Here is a 17,093-nt window from a genome sequence, read left to right on the forward strand (position 1 = left end):
AACCAACCCAAACTAGCGCATGCATGCATGGAATTCAAATTTCTTAGCTGAGTTGGAAGAGATAAGGCTAGTGTACCATGAGTTGTATACTAGTTGAGTGTAAAGTTGTTACATGAAGTCGGCATATCAATTACTTGGGAATTTCGCAAGGAAATAGGGACTTCCATATTGTTTAGGAGCTCAAATTTTCTTAGATTTTCACAAGGAAATAGGAGGATGGAGGATCAAATAATTGACTAAGTGTTGGACAGAGTTTTTCATTTAGTAGAGAGAAAAATTATTCTTTTGCAGGTTGTCCTCAGAGTTGGAGCAAGCGATTGTAATAATTTCTCTACTCAACTTATTAATGAAAATAGGCTTGAGGGGTTTTTCCTAGTTGGGTTCCCCTAGAAATCACTATGTACTTGTGGTTTTTCTTGTCTATGCATGTACTAAATTGTGATTTCCGTTCCACATATCAATATAGTAGAAATGTGTCTCTTGTTTTTCAGTTTTAAATCTTGAGGAGTTGCAATCTCTATCAAATTTCTACAACTTCATCTCTATCTCTTCTTTACTCCTTGGCTTGTTATCTATACTATATGAAAGACAAGTTATTGCAATATATTTATTTCACTACTTTCAAGAATTTTTATGAAAGGAAAAGAAAATGTTTTCTTTATTTCACTACTTCTAAGAATGTTTAAGATAAGAAAATAAAATGTTTTCTTTTGCTAAAGATATATTTCAAAAATATTGGTAAAGTTTGAAAAGAAGGCATGAGATTATTTTTTTAAATAATTGAAATAATTTAATGTGAGATTGATTATTTTTTATTTTCTTTTGTTAAAATATGTGATGATAGTGATCCTGATTGGTTCGATGATGATGAGTTGTTAATTTCTCCTGACCCAATCGTAAAAATCAATAAGCTTGCAGTTAGAATGAACAAAGAACTTGTTCATTTGATTAACATTAGAAATAAAAGTCATGATATTAAAGATAGGATCAACATGTTCAATTAACATATTCAGAGATATCATGTAATAACCACATTTTAAAGTGATTTTTTATGTCATGAGTTCAATTATGAATGTTTTTTTTTTTTTTTTTACATTACCTATTCGAAAAATAATTTTCTTTCTTATATAGTATTTTTTGGCAGAGATCACACCACAACATATGGACACCATACACCAAATTGTTGGAAATAATACTGAGAGGGGGGGTGAATCAGTATTATCAGAAAAACTTTTTCATTTTATGCTCAGAAACATATACGCTACTTCAGTTAAGTGAAACAGCGTGTACACGCTACTGTGTCTAAGGAAACTAGTGTATAACAAGAAAACTTATGATTCAGTAGCTTATCTTCAGTAAATGCATCAGGACATTATTAACCATGATAGTAAAACAGGTGCAGTATAACAGAACAGATCATCATACAGAAAACACACACATGAACACCATGATATAAGGTGGAAACCCAATGTGGGTGAAAACCACCTGCTGCAAGTCGTCTCTATCTTTCTTTAATATGAAACTTCAGTTTACAATCTTTTGTACTGGTGCAGCCTTATACCAGTACGCAGGCTACAACCTGCTGAAGGCTTCAACCTTCTCTCGTTCTCCAAACTTCCTTGGAAGGGAGCTCCAACCCCCTTTGCTCTTGTACTAGCTAAGATACTAGTACGTAGGTGCTGGCCTACAATCTTCTTTCCTTCAGGTACCACTTTTCATACATTTTTAGACTGGATATTCCTAAAGCACAACATTACAATCTGAAGACCACAATTCATTCAACTTTCATAACAGATCATTGAAGCACAAAACAACCAATACTAGCATCATCAATCTTTGAATCACTGAACCACTGAAACCCTGTCAACACCAGTCACCAGAACACAGAGCAAACTACAGAACTCTGCAATAGCAGTCACAGCCAACTGCAACCCCAAAAATCAAACTTCAAAAGATATACGCTACTTCAATGAGAGAAACCCGCGTATACAAGCGCTTTTACCAAAGACAACCTGCGTACAGATCTAAAAATAAATTCTCTTAACTTGCAGCTGTACCAGACATCAGTTAGACCCAGAACATAACATTGCGTCAGTATGCAGATCTAGAAATACGCATAATCAACCATATCATAATAGTGCATTTCAAACTATTAGATCTCGATCTGTCCTTAGATCTAGTCTTCCATCAACCGGTGTGATCTCTCCTTAGCTTAGATCAAGCAACCCAGAACCTGCATACCAGATCTCTTTCTTTTTTTAGATATTCAAGACTTTTCAATTGTCTTTGCCTAATGATCTTCTTCTTCTTATATAGCCTTAGGCCTTGCTCAATACCAAGGGCCAAAACCATAGAAATCCAATACCATCAACTTCAAAACTAGGGATCAACACGTCTGTCGAGATACTTTGGTCCAAAGACATAGGCTCAAGTACCGAGGACTAACTACCACGGACCAAAGGGAAGCTTCTCGACATGTACGCCCTTTTCTGTTCATGAAGCTGCGTGCATACGCGACTTTGTATATAGCGAACTTGCGTATCCGCGACTTAGTATATAGCGTACCTGCGTGTAGAAAAAGAAATACTTACCAGGCCATCAGAAATAAAGAAAAAGAAAGAGAAATAGAATACATTCATTCATTCATTAATCACAGAAGGATACATTCTTTTTCTGAATAAAGAAAAAGAAAGAGAAATAGAATACATTCATTCATTCATTAATCACAGACACAAAATACTTCATTTCACACACCATATTATGAAAACATATTTTTGATGATAAAATTTATTAAGATGAAGTATTTTGTGTCTGTGATTAATGAATGAATGAATGAATGTATTCTATTTGTTTGTTAATGTATCTTAATGTATTGCTTTCAACCATTTCCTAGTAGATAGATTGGGTATTGGGGAATTGAGAGTGATGTGAGGGGAGAGGGGCCATGAGAGCTTCCAACTTCATGTGGTTGGCCATGTTTAATAGAGAATAAATTAGGATTTGGATAATCTTGAAGCAAAAACACCCTATATCCAACAGAGCAACAACAATGTCAATGTTGACTTCGTTTTTGCTTCGTCGAGTGGAGGGAGGTTTGCTCCAATATTAAACTGCTCCAATAATTTATTCTTGAAACTGACAGGAGCTCATTCAAGTATTCATGCACTCAAGGCCTTTTAATTATTATTTATTCATGCGATTAAATTTAATATTTGGTCAAATTTAATCTAAGTTTGCCTCATGGGTCTCATGAATATGTGCAAGTCAACTACTATCAATTCAAATGTTGAAGTGGAACAATTATCATACGCAAATCCTCAAAATGGTAACATTACATTTAGCATTCAATTTTTCATTATTGTTATTAGGCATTTTTTTAATACCGAATATTGAAAATATGTCCATTTATTCACTTTGTCATTGCACTTTCTTGAACCTATTCCCTTATTTCATATACTCTATTACATAACTAAGATTTAAATATGAAAAAATCATGAATAAATAGGTATAACAAACAAAATTATATTTTCATCAAGAGATTACTAGATAACGATAAAGGAGGCCCTGGATTTGTTGGAAAATTCATTAGGGCAATATATTAATTCACTTTTCCTTGCTTTGACATTATATTATTCTTCTTTTGTTTATGCTTATGTCCTTATCATAAAATCAATGCCGAAAGAAAAACAATAATGATCACATGAACACAAGAATAGGCTCCAAGCCAGGGAAAAACCCCTCGATGGGGAAAACCGAAAAGAACTTATCTTCTTACAGAATTAGTTTCAAAGGAGACTTCCAAGACCAAACCCTAGACCAGGGTTCCAACTAAAAACTAAGCCATTCACCCACCCCTTCTTCTGCGAAACAAGACAAGGATCTTCCAACGATAGCAAAGCGACATCTTCCAACCTTGCATCCTTACCCAACTAGTCTGCAAATTTCCCTGCATTTTTGGACCCTAGAAACCCTATGGAACTTGAACATGTGGTCAATAATGGACATATTTCAGACCTTCAATTTCTTCTAAAGCTTCTTCATTCCTTTGCTAGCCTTCTCCTTCTTTTCGAGGATTTTTCGCACTTCTTCTTAATTTCATATCTAACCCAAACCTGATTCTTGATATCTTCCCAAGGAGTTCTAAGTTCCTCCTTTATATAGCCTTTCAAGTGGCTCTTTAAGCCCACTCTACGCTGGATTTACCTGGTTGACCGACTTGTTCTTTAGATCCCTCTAGACACTACCAAATACAAAATAAATTATATTTTTCTTGATACAAGTGCCAACAAGGGTATTTTACAAAGCGAAAATGACTCTTGACTCATGAAAAACCCTAGGATCATTCAATGGATTCTTGACCTAATTACACAATGACTTGAGCATGAAACCCATGGTCCAAAATAATTTTATTTTTAATTCTTACATCATTTTCTTTCTCCAAATAATATTTACATCATTACATGAATCAAATGACAACTATGAAGACTAAAGCTAGTTACATTCTTCAACACTCCCTCTCAACTAGGGAGGTATTCATAATTGTCCAACTGGTACAAGGATAATACTCCCTTTGAAAGGTTCTCATAAGAAGAGTCAAATTGATAAGCCAACTGCAAGCATCAACATTATGATCAACCAACACTATCTTTGAGGCCTAACTAGACAAGCTCTACTTCATTCAATACCATTATACTAGGAGGATTTACGTGTGATACCATACTACCTCTACAAGGCATATACCCCATCCTTATATCCACAAAGTATGTCCTTTTAGGAATATGCTTATCTTGGATTCTTGGCCCTGAATCCTCAAAGAATATCGATCCTCTTCACCCACTCTTATCTTGGATACCCATCACGTCCTCAAAGAGTGTTGGTCCCTTTCCTTTCTTGGATGTTCTATCCTTAAGGAAACCACATATGGTTATCCAATCCTCTACCATTCTCCCTTCGAGGCCTTCACTTAAACTTACGATTATTAGTCCTGGTCAAGTGCTTAGTATATGAAGCATAAAATGTGCATGTGATGTCAAAAATCAATCCCTCTCAACTAAAGAGGATACCCCTATTCTCATTATTTAACTTGAGAATAGATCCTTTCTCCTATTCAAGGAGACTCATTTACTCCCCCTTAAATCTAGAGGTGATTCTTTACTTTCTTTCTAATTGAGAAGTCATATCCATAATCTTTCTAGCTTATCTTCATAAGAGTATAACTTCCAATTATTCATAGTTGCCAGGATCCTCTTTTTCTATGTATATCATCATATCGAGCCTGCTTCCTTTTCATGAAGCCATCTTATTAATCTTGTGACAGGTTCCATGTCATTAATTTTGCACATCACTTTCAACTTTTCAATTTTAACGAAGGCATTATATTTATCCTTGCTAAGTCTCTAGCTAATCATAGCTTTTAAAAAATAGTAATATCCCTTAACCTACATGTTATCTTCTCACACTGTTAGGTTTATATGAGGGAACAAACAAATTAGGGTTTCTCACTAGGGTTTTCCCTATTTAAGTTCCATCTAGGGTTTCCAATCCCTAGATGCCAATTTTTTTTGACTAGATGAAATCTACAAACCCTAGGTTCAAAAATTTAGAAAAAACCCTAACTCATTGATTTATGTAAACCCTTTATAAAACAAATATAAATTCTAGGTACTAGATGTTGAGCTTTCCCTCAATATCAACACAGTTGAACTTGTCGCAATCGTCATTACCCCTCCAACATCTTTCCAGGTAGCATAAGAACATGTTAACCATATAACCAATAATAGATATCAACATCAGAATTACCTCAGCATGATGACCTAAAAACATCAACATCCTCATGTTCCATCTTCATATGAGTCTACCTTTATGCATTATAGTGCCTAAGGATCCAACTTGATTACTGAGTTACTATTTTTCCTTCATTGAAATTTGATTGCAACAATTCTCTTAGGGTATTTATAGTTCCCTCCTTCCATCATGCTCATCAAAACACATGATCTTATTTTCTTAGTTATCCTTCTTATTTTTCTTCCTTCTGCAATGTTCACCAACAAGTACCACGAAGCAAAATATACAAGTACAAGAGCATGAATATAATTTTGATAGTCTAGGGATGCCATAGTATATTAGAGGGATAATTTATATGGTTTTTAGATTGAAACCCTAAGTTCCTTTATATTTCCCTTTGAAACATCATCCCTAGGATTTTAACCCAAATTTCCATCCAATTCCACCCTCAATACGGTTTTCCATACACATAGACTACCTACAAACCATAGAAACCAAAATCTAGGGTTAAAACATATTAGGGTTAGGGTTTCTTTCTTGACAAAGGTTTTCCTAGTTCAAGCATCATATAGGGTTTATAATCTCTAGATTCCAAAGATCAAGTCTACAAACCCTATAATCATAGAAAAACCTAAGACATGTAAAAGCGGACCTTTCATCCAGCTATGCATAAAACAAATGTGCATACCTTAGTCGACCACAATCACTTGAGGTTGTTGCAAATCCCTCTCTTTAATTTCATTTTCCAAGATATTCTCACTTATATAGATACCATGATCTTCCCGTTGATGCCAAAGCCAAAATTTGAATTCCAATTTTCTTTGAATGCTAAGCAAGATTACTCTTTCAAGAGACTATTTTCTACTCTTTTACTGATTCAAGTTATCTTGTAGGTGCTGCTACTTATCTTCTTCACAATCCAAGGTGTAGTTACTTCCTTAGTCAATATGAGTGTAACCTTCAAGATTCTCTCCACAAGGTGACTAACAAATGCTTTGATTGCTACTATCCTTTATCATCCAAGATCCTAGGAAATTATGCTAGTTTTGGTCTTTGGCACAATCATTTTAAAATTATTCTTAGCTGCTCTCTGAATGAACTTTTGGAATGGCCCTTAAACTAGGGCTTCTTAATTACCACAAAATGAATTTTTAAAGAGCTCTAGAACTCTTCTAAAATGATTTCGATTTGATTCTTCTTCAAAGAGTCACAATTTTTTGGAGTGAAAGGTTATTTCTAGCCTTGGAAATGGCTTATTTAGCTCTCTATATTTATGAAGATGATTGTGGCCTTTTAGAGTGGATGGAACTTCATATTAGACCTTTCAAATAGGCACAATATGTCTCTATGTAGTTTGGTCTTGGTCCCTTTACAAGTAGTTTTCAAGTTGACTGTTAGGACTACTTCTAGTCCACTAAGGACACCTCAAATTTGTAATTTAGTCATCCTTATAATATTTCACATAACTGTATATTTCTGAAGATGATTGTGAATTTTTAGAGTGGTTGTAAATTCATATCATACCTTTCAAATAGGCCTAATATGTATTTATGTAGTTCAGTATTCGTCCCTTTACAAGTAGTTTTCATGCTGATTGAAAACTAGTCCACTAAAGAAACCTCAAATTATTAATTTAGTCATCCTTATAATATTGCACAAAACTATATACTCAATCATAGAATTTCGACGAATTGTTTACTACTATATTATGGACTATGTGACATGGGAATTGTTACTACAGAACTGTACCCTACTTCTCTTGGTCATCATAGTGTTAAGGATGTAATTAGATTGAAGTGATGTGATGTGTCTTGCACGTATAATGTTTTGGGCTATGTGATTTATCAAAGGGAATAAAATATTTAGAGTGATGTGATATGTTGTGCAACTGTAAAATAATAGTCCACATGATATGTCACAACTGAAAGCTTTTCCTTGTGATACATTGGGATTAAAACAAATATTTGGTTCATATGATATTTTGTCAGAAAGGAAACATTCCAAGGATGCAATGAGGAGGAAGGTGCACAAGGTTCACTTCAAGATTTCCCTTTTTCATGATTACTGAAAAATTTAAGTGATGTATTTTGTTACAACATAGGAAAGTTTGGAAGCCATGTGATGCACACAAAAATTGTTGAGGTAACTAAGCACTATATCAGGAGGAAAGAAAAATTAAACATGATACAAGGCATGTGATGAAATCTCTTACATTATGTGAAAAGAGAGGATATGGCATATTTTATAAACTAAGAATGAATTTGGAGCAATACAATAAATTTCAAATATATAAAAATATTATCATAAAATGTCAAATAGCACAAAAATATTATTTTTCTATAGCTTTTGTATCGAGAATCTATCAATCATGTGTTTTTCTGTGAAGGTATTTATTTAATACAAAAATTTGAAGAAGTATAGCACTTAGAATATCTTCCTTATATTTTCTTGGTTGTGAAGTTATGTAACCTATTGCTTATGAATGTGCAGTCATTTCCAGTTTTTACATTTGCAAATCAAGCAGGGTTGGACGTGTTGGAAACGGAATTGGTTGCATTGCAATATATACCTTTGGACAAAATTATGGATGAAAATGGTTGCAAATGTTTTTTCAGAGATTATGGTCAAATTATTCAACAAGTGATGTTGGATAAATACTCTTTTTTTCTTTCTCAAAATCCCCGTAGTAAACACAACTGAATAGATTAATTTAGGACTACAAGCAAATTCTAAAGTTCTATACTCTTCACTAATTTGGTAAATCATGTTTCGTGCAGGGTTATGATTATCTACTTGTTGGAATGTGTCTCTCAAGTATGGGTAGGCGTGGTTCATATGATCGGGAAATAACTTGGAAGGTTCTAAATGATGAAGACAATACCCATTGCATCATTTTCATATTTATGAATTGGTCCTTTATTTGACCTTTTTTTTCATGCAGAAAAGTATATGAATACTCGTTTGTGTGGAAATTAAGTAGGTCAGCTAAATTATCACATATTTTATTAAGTTCCTTTTACTAATATTCTTTGAACTCATATACCTATAGATAATTTGGATGGATTTTTTAAGTAGCACTTCGTTGTTGCATTTTGTTATATTTAAATATTCTCAGTGAGACACTGTGATCATTTGATTTTGGTCAATCTTTTGATTCTAGTCATTTGATGGCTATAATTTGCATATTTTTGGTCTTCATCTGCTTTATTGGGTGGTTTTGTTTTTTATTACATAGTTTTGGATGTAGTAATAAAGTGTGTTATATTATGGCAAGTGAAAAAGGCTAAGGAATCAAACTTAATAAAGATTGAGTGTGTTATATTATGGACAAGTTAACATTGAAGTATTAAATAGTTAGTTAAAATAAATGTGAGTTTATTTTTGCCTTTATCAAATCCAAGAAATGCAGTAGATTTTTGTTTCTTGGTCAAAGATAATTGGACATGCTCTATTGTGGTTGGAGAGCTATGTGGATGCATTGAAGCTAGGCAAGAAGCCCATGATTACAAAATGGGAGGACTTAATTAAATCTGGTTGGCTCTCATCGAGTGCCCTTGATAAAATTATATCTTTTTTTTAATGCTCAAGAATCTGTCGGATATTCGGCATTAAGTGGAAACTTTCAAATATTCGACTCCATGCCAATGGGACAAACCATCAAATATCCAACATTGTACCAACAAAAAAATCTTTAGAGCCATAAAAATCTCGTCACACAAAATTACTATATTGTTAATTATTTGATGCAAAATTGTTGGACATCTCACTCCATACCAATGGAACAAACTATCGGATCTCGTCGGACTAGACTAATATGACGTGGAATATCCAATGTCAAAGCGTCAAATACTAAAAATCATTTTTGGCATATAGGGTGGTGGATATATGACATTTATCCCATTGCATATTCGACTCTTGTTGGCTTCACAAAATTGACCTCAAAGCATCAGATGATTAAAGACATTTGTGGCCATCTTTGGTGTCGGATATTCAACGTCATTCCCATCGAATATTTGACACTTAATAAAGGGTTGACTATTCGACAAAATCCCATAGACGAAAATTATGGCTCTAATGTGTTGGATAACCGACAAAAATAAGTCAAATAATCAACGAATATACATTAAATTTTTACCCCATTTGTACTAGTGAAATAATCCATATGCCTCCTCATCAAAGGCATCCACCCTGCAGTGCTGGTTAGCTTAGGCCTACAACCTAGGTCATCCATGGAACAACTATGTCGGTAGTACCTTTCCCTGAGGAACTAACCCTATCACAAAATAAACATCGACCTTGGCGATGAATGGTAAGTCCGACCCTCTGATATTGAACACCTGCCTCGTAAGCTGCCAACGATTGATCACAAAGCAGAGGAACTCCTTCTGTGACCTTAGCAAGTCGTTCTACAGAAACTTCAGCAACCCCCACTGAATCAACTATGTCTGAACCTGAGGATCGAATGCCATTACCCTCCGGAGATCAAATCAATCCTGATCTCCCCACAATACCATCCTGCAATGACCCCCACGAGGTCAGTCAAAAGAGAAAAACAAATACGTTAGCACAAGTACCAAAGTTCACAATTTTGGTGGACCACATGATTATTTCTCAAACAACCCCACTCCTATTTTCTAAACTGGCATGACAATGCCTCGTGACTGTTTCTCCCACATTCATGTGCATCACATGATTTCTTTCTACTAAACCATGATGCCCCACTCAATAAATCCTTGAAACTATCTATTTCATAGTTGCATGCCCTGTGTGATTTTTTTCCACTTAGCCACGAGTCCATCGTGATTGAGCATCCCTTTCCTCTGCAACCTTGTGTGACTGTCACTCAGTTTCTCGTGCGAGTCTAGTGATTTTCCCCTAAAAATTCCCATACATGCCACCCTGTATAGTCTACCTACCCTAGACTACTGAATTGACAAAGGGGGTTTCATGGCGACTAACATGTCTCTCCTCGCTCATAACCTCGGTACTCTAGCTGACCACAACGAAAAGAAATGACCATGGGCTCCACATCGGGGTACACATCAACAAGTATAAATGAGGTGGCTATGGGTCTAATGACCCTTAAATATTTCCATTTTTTCCATTTTTCTAGAGGCCTGTGTAGGAGCCCACGAGCTCCTTCCACAAAATCATCAAAGGTAGTGGGATCAGGACATCTTCATCTACCTCATGGTAACCTCCATTCAAATCACCAAAATTTTTCATTTTCGGGCCTTTTCGTGTTTCAGAGACCCCTTCAGGTGTGTCTTCCTATATTTTTGATACAAATTGTTCTGTACGTTCTAGTAATCATATTGTTATACAAAATTATTTTCACTTGGGGTATTGGCTTTTGGAGTTGTAGGTTATCAATAGTTTCACAACAAGCCTTTCCCTTGGTGGAAATTGATAGCTAAGGTATCATTCTTCACTCAGCATGATAGTTTCCTCAGAAAATTTGCATATCCTAACATTATTTCTCTAAAAAAACCATAAGGTCCACCATCTCGACCACGTTTACCATCAACTTCCACCTGCACATGGTATACATCCACATTGGTCGATAGAGATTCACCAACATGGATTACCCTAGTTTATAGTTCCCTTGACACTATCGGTATCCATGATCACTTTCTCAATCTCAGGAACCATTTTCATTCACGTGACTTGATGATCAACCTCATACCTCTCTTCTTCATGCTTACCACCCCACTCCTAGGCCACTACATTTATTTTATGGATCAAAATGAATGCACCACCGTGTTCTATACATGGCCTACCACTCATCCATATTGCAGTATATCCTCTATGTCATCACATATGTCTCATTCACCTTACATCGAGACCAACCAATGGGGCCCCCGCCCTCTTCAAAAAACCCACCTACATCATCATGCATACCACTATTTTCTTGGGGCACCCATCTCTGTGTTTGTATATCCAAAACTACTTTTACATTATTTTGGCAAGTGTATAAATATTTTTTAAGGAAAATGATTCTCACCCATATTTTTGCATCAATTACACAATGACAGTCCTTATTTACCCTTGCTTGGAGCTTTATTTTTTACATACACCATTGATCATCATTTTCTCATTACTCACCATGACAGTTTTAACATACTTATACCTCCCCTAGATGTCCTACTGACTCTAGAGGTGTGTACCCAAACAACATTGTTTTGACTGCTGCCACTTGCATTACAACTCCAACCTTAGGACATTTTCCTTATCATCCCATATTGTCAGATCTTGCTATCATGCTTATTAACCCATACTATTACAAATTTTTCCTCATATTCACATATATTTCCTGAATACAAGTTTATGGAGAGCCAACAAAAGCAGAAGGTGTGCATTATTATGCTGCCAAAATTGCTCCAAAGCAATCTAACATACCATTGTGAGGATAATTCCACCATTGTAGAGAGTTTTTTATGCTTCTTTGAGAGAGAAAGAGATTTCAAAAGAGATTGAAAAGGGGAAATCATTGTTGAGAGCTATTGAGCACCATTTCTCAAGAAACTCTCTTCAAGTGTCTTTGATACTTTTATTGTAACTCTTCCACCACCAACAATCAATAAAGATGTTCCTTTTCCTATTCCTTTGTGGATTTGTTTTGCTTCTCAAGCTTCTATTGTATTATTTAGTTTAGTTTTATTTTAGTTTTGTTCATGCATTGTGTTGGGCATGGAATCCCTCCAAGAAATGTTTTAGGGCTCAAAGCCCAAGTTTTGACCGAATCTTGTTGTAAAGCTCTGTGAATTGTGGGCACGGGGCGCGAAAGTATGATAGAGTCACTGGGTTGTTCACCCTAGTTTTGTAATGTAATGTTGGCTGGATAGACCTACCCATGGTTCATGGACCATGGGATTGTATAAATAGAGCAAGGCTCTAAGTGTAAGGAGGGAGATAGATAATAGAAGATAAGTATGAGAAGTTTAGGTGATTGAGTCGCAGTGTAAAGTGTGTCTTTGGGTTGTAGGGTAGGAGAAGGCTCTGCAGCCATGTGCGCAGAGGCCTAGTACTCCACAGCTGAGTGCGCGGACCACTGTAGCTAAGTGTACAGGGCGAGTCAAGTCTGTAACCGTGGAAAGAATCAATTAAGAGAAGTTTTGCTATAATTATGTGTATCTGTTCTTGAGTTAATGCATGATTGATATAATATGTGAATATACTGTTTATTTATTGCGCGCACCTGTATGAAAGTTCAGTGTTGTTAAGTATAACTTAAATCACTTGAGTAGGCAAAGATAATTAACTAATATTGGAATATAAGCAAGGTTTTGATGCAGAGCGCGGTGCACAGCCCTTGGGTAGGGCTATGCGAAGGCAGTATATCAGGCCACGAGGAATGGGAAAGTGCGCGAAGTAACCTACACGCAGGGACAAACCGCGGACTAGTCGAACTCATTAGACATGTCCAGGGTGCTGAAACCTGGTTCTAGCACCCTCCCATACTACTTCGGGTGAGACCTCAGTCCACGCTCCGCGGATTGTTTCAGAGAGGGCCAGTAGTACCAGTATTTATTTGGCTAATTAACTTTGAACCTGGGTCAAGCCCCAACAAGCCAACAAATGGTTTCGTTGCCGAGACCGGGATCTGCATAGAGATGTCTAATGTCATATCACTGGAAACTGACTAAGAAAGGAATTGAAGAGTGGTTGGATAGAAAGATTCACGAGTTCACGACGCAAGAAAACAGGAATCCGCGACTGTAAAAGGAAGAGTGGTTAGATTGCTACTTATATACAGAAATCAATGAAATTTTCTTTCCATCCTTCCCTACTGAGTTGTATGAGTGGATCATGAGGCTAGCAGATAGCCAAGGAAGGTGTAAACTCAATAAACCTATTGTGTGGAACTGGAATTGGTGTACAAAATGGAAGCATCGGAATATAGGATCGCACACGCTATCAATCACTAGCTGGATTGAGTCATAGAAGGTATCATCATTGAATTTGTGGTAGATACTTCAGTCAGCTACAGCGAGGCAGAATGATGCTTCCTCAAGGGACTGCGAGGTAAGTACGTTAAATATTTGAACACTTGGATTAAAATGCTACTGTGTGAAAAGCAGGTTATGCGAATAAATTGATGTTTTGGGCTACGCGGAGTGGGAGGATCTACAGAAATGAAGGTAGCACATAACTAGAAACTAGCCCCTTGATTTCACCTCCGCATGGAGGCAAAGAAGAGCTCACGAAGGTTTCACCAAGAAGTGCGATCAATCTGATAAAGTAGAGAATTCCGCGCATACCACCCCCACCCACACCACCACTAGTTTCACCATCTTCACCCCCGACTTCGCCCATACCACCTTTGCCACCACCGCGAAGCAGTATGGCCAGCGTGATAAGCTACCAATGTTCAAGGGAGTAGGGAATGAAGGTCCAGACCAATTTTGGTTTGTGATAAAAGCAGCATGGGAAGCATAGGGTGTCACAGACGACAATATAAAGAAAGCAACACTGGTCAGCGCTCTGCAGGATTTCCCGTTAACTTGGTACATTAAGCATTCCAATAACAATCCGAATGCAAGGATAGTGGATATCTAAGCTGCGCTAAACAAGGAATTTAGTAGACCAAAATCGGAGGCGCAGTCGATAATTGGATTCAAGGAAATCACAATGCTACCAGGTGAAACCCCATGGGAGCTGGATCAAAGACTAAAGTGCACAATTTGCGAAGCAAACATGACCTTAACAGATGGGCAACATTGCGAATGGTTTGTAGCCTCGTTGACACTGTATCTACGGAATGCACTATCACAATAAAGGCTAACAACTTAGGCTGAAGTTTTGGAGGTTGCGATGAGATTGCACAAGAATCTGATACGAGATCCTAACCTGGGAGTCCAATAGATTCATGCATAGTTGAAGAATTTGTGCCTTGAGATGCAGAGTTTGAAACAAGACAGAGAAGTGCGCAATGAGGTATGGTGCCTAAAGTGCAAGGGCCAGGGACATGACAAGGACCACTGCCCGATGTTCACGAATTACCTCGCGGGAGGAAGGCCAATGCTATTAAGACCAGAGGCACAAGCAAGACCAAGCACGACACCTGCATTGTGGTGCATTATTTTTTAGATAGGAGGGAAGCATGCTACAAATAATTGCCATAAATTACAGAAGTATAAGCAGAATTCCCAACAGTTGTTCTGTATTTTTTGCAGGTTAGTAGGACATGATGAGTGCACCTGTAGAAGTTATGAACTGATGATGGATCAGACTCCTACCTACAAAGTTCAGGCTGAAACACAGGCCCTTGATCAAAATGTAGGAATGGCATGCACTAGATTTCAGGGGTGTGGACGAGGTCGAGGTGGAATGGGGCCATGAAGAGGTCGCCGACAACTGATATGTTACAATTGCGGAGGGCCGGGGCATTATGCCCGTGATTGTACAAATCCAACAAGACCATCATGCTTATATTGTACACAGTTTTATCATGAGACAGAGGATTGTCCCACACTGATAGCGAGGTTGAATGATAAAGGAGCACTCCAGCCTCACCCGAATCAGAATCTGCAAATGATGAGGTCTGAGGTGCGCGAGGAAGACCCCAATGTAAATATCATGCTCCGAAGTGGTATTACAATAGGGGATGATAAAGGTAAGCAGCTTGAAGAAAGTACTTGGGTTCGCAAGGCTCCAACAAAGGAACCAGAATTTGATTTGGAGCATGCTAAGGAGACCTTCATGGAAGCTAAGAGGAGCTTCGCTGATGCCTCCACTTCAGGAAGTAAGGACAAATTGGAGCTGAAAATGGACCCATCAATGCTCACTACATTCTTGGAGACAAGCATGAAGTTGTTGCGTGACAGAAAGGCTATGAAGGGGCTTCAAGAACTCATAACTAGATGAGCTGGGACTGCGCCAGGGGAGTCGTGCGTAGTCCAAAAGCTCAGGAAGCACACGATGTGAACAGGAAGGGAGATGAGATTGACCGCGCAGATCGGGGAATATGAGATGGATCAAGTGATTTTGGATCTAGGATCGGACACGAGCATCCTACCAAAGCAGACATGGGAGCACATGGGCAGGCCTGTGTTGCGATGGTCTCCTATCCAACTGCAAATGGCGAACCAGAAAAAGATATTACCTATGGGAAGATTGTAGGGAATCACAGTAGACATTGAAGGAGAAAGCGCGCTAGCATATTTCGAAGTGATAGAGATTGTTGATGATAGTAATCCCTACCCCACGCTACTGGGAATAGATTGGGCCACTGACATGAATGGAGTGATAAATCTAAAGAAGCACAAGATGATTTTTGAGAAAAAGTCACTATGCGTATTGCTACCTTTAGACCTTGTGGAAGGTGTTGGCATTATGATGCATGTGTTGTACTTGATGGAAACCCACTCGTAGAAGAACAACTCACTTATATATATCTAGATGAATCTACAAAAGAGATATCAGATGTGACAAAATACATGGGATGCAGGACAACTCAAAGGAATGAGATGACAGTTCTCAGTATGACAAGTTAGCTTTACCATCAAGTCCAAAGGGGGAGATTGTTGGCATTATGATACAAGTGTTGTCCTTGATGGCAAGATGACATATTATAGTGCAGCAGGTCAATAGCAAAGAATTGATGATCAGACTACAAAAATGAAGAAAGAAGAGTATATATGCAGGTTCACTATATACCAAGTTGTGTACATATGCATGTTATACACAGGTTCACTATGTACCAAATCACATATATGCACAGGTTTGCTATATACCAAGTAGGGTATACACGCAGGTTATACACGCAGGTTCACTATATACAAAGGCACATATACACGTGGGATTGCTGATCAAAAGTCGCGTATGCGTATGCACGCACTTTCATGCACAGAAAAGCACGTACATGTGGGAAAGCTTATTTTTGGGTTCGTGGTATTTAGACTTATGGTTTTGGTCCTTGGTATTGCGTCCGAAGTGTTGAACCCAGGTATTGGGTCCCTAGTATTGGTTCTCAATGGTTTTGGACCATGGTATTGAGTAAGGCATAAGACTATAAAAGGATAAGAAGATCATTAGGCAAAGGCATTGAGAAAGTCTTGAATATCTGATGAAGTATGAGATCCAGTATACATGTTATGGGTTCATGATGCATTGCTTGATCTAAGCTAAGGAGGAATCTCAACGGTTGATGGAGAACAAGATCTAAGGATGGATCAGGATCTTAAGGCTTGGAATGTTTATCATTATATGGTTTGATTATGGATAGACTAGATCTGAATTATTGACGCATGTTTTATTGTATGAATGTTATGATTTGGGTATGACTGATGTCTAGAATAGCTGCAAAG

Source organism: Pinus tabuliformis, chromosome 4_2, assembly GCF_031772625.1.
Source record: "Pinus tabuliformis cultivar Carrire ecotype Pingquan chromosome 4_2, CPIR1, whole genome shotgun sequence".
Lineage (NCBI taxonomy): Eukaryota > Viridiplantae > Streptophyta > Pinopsida > Pinales > Pinaceae > Pinus > Pinus tabuliformis.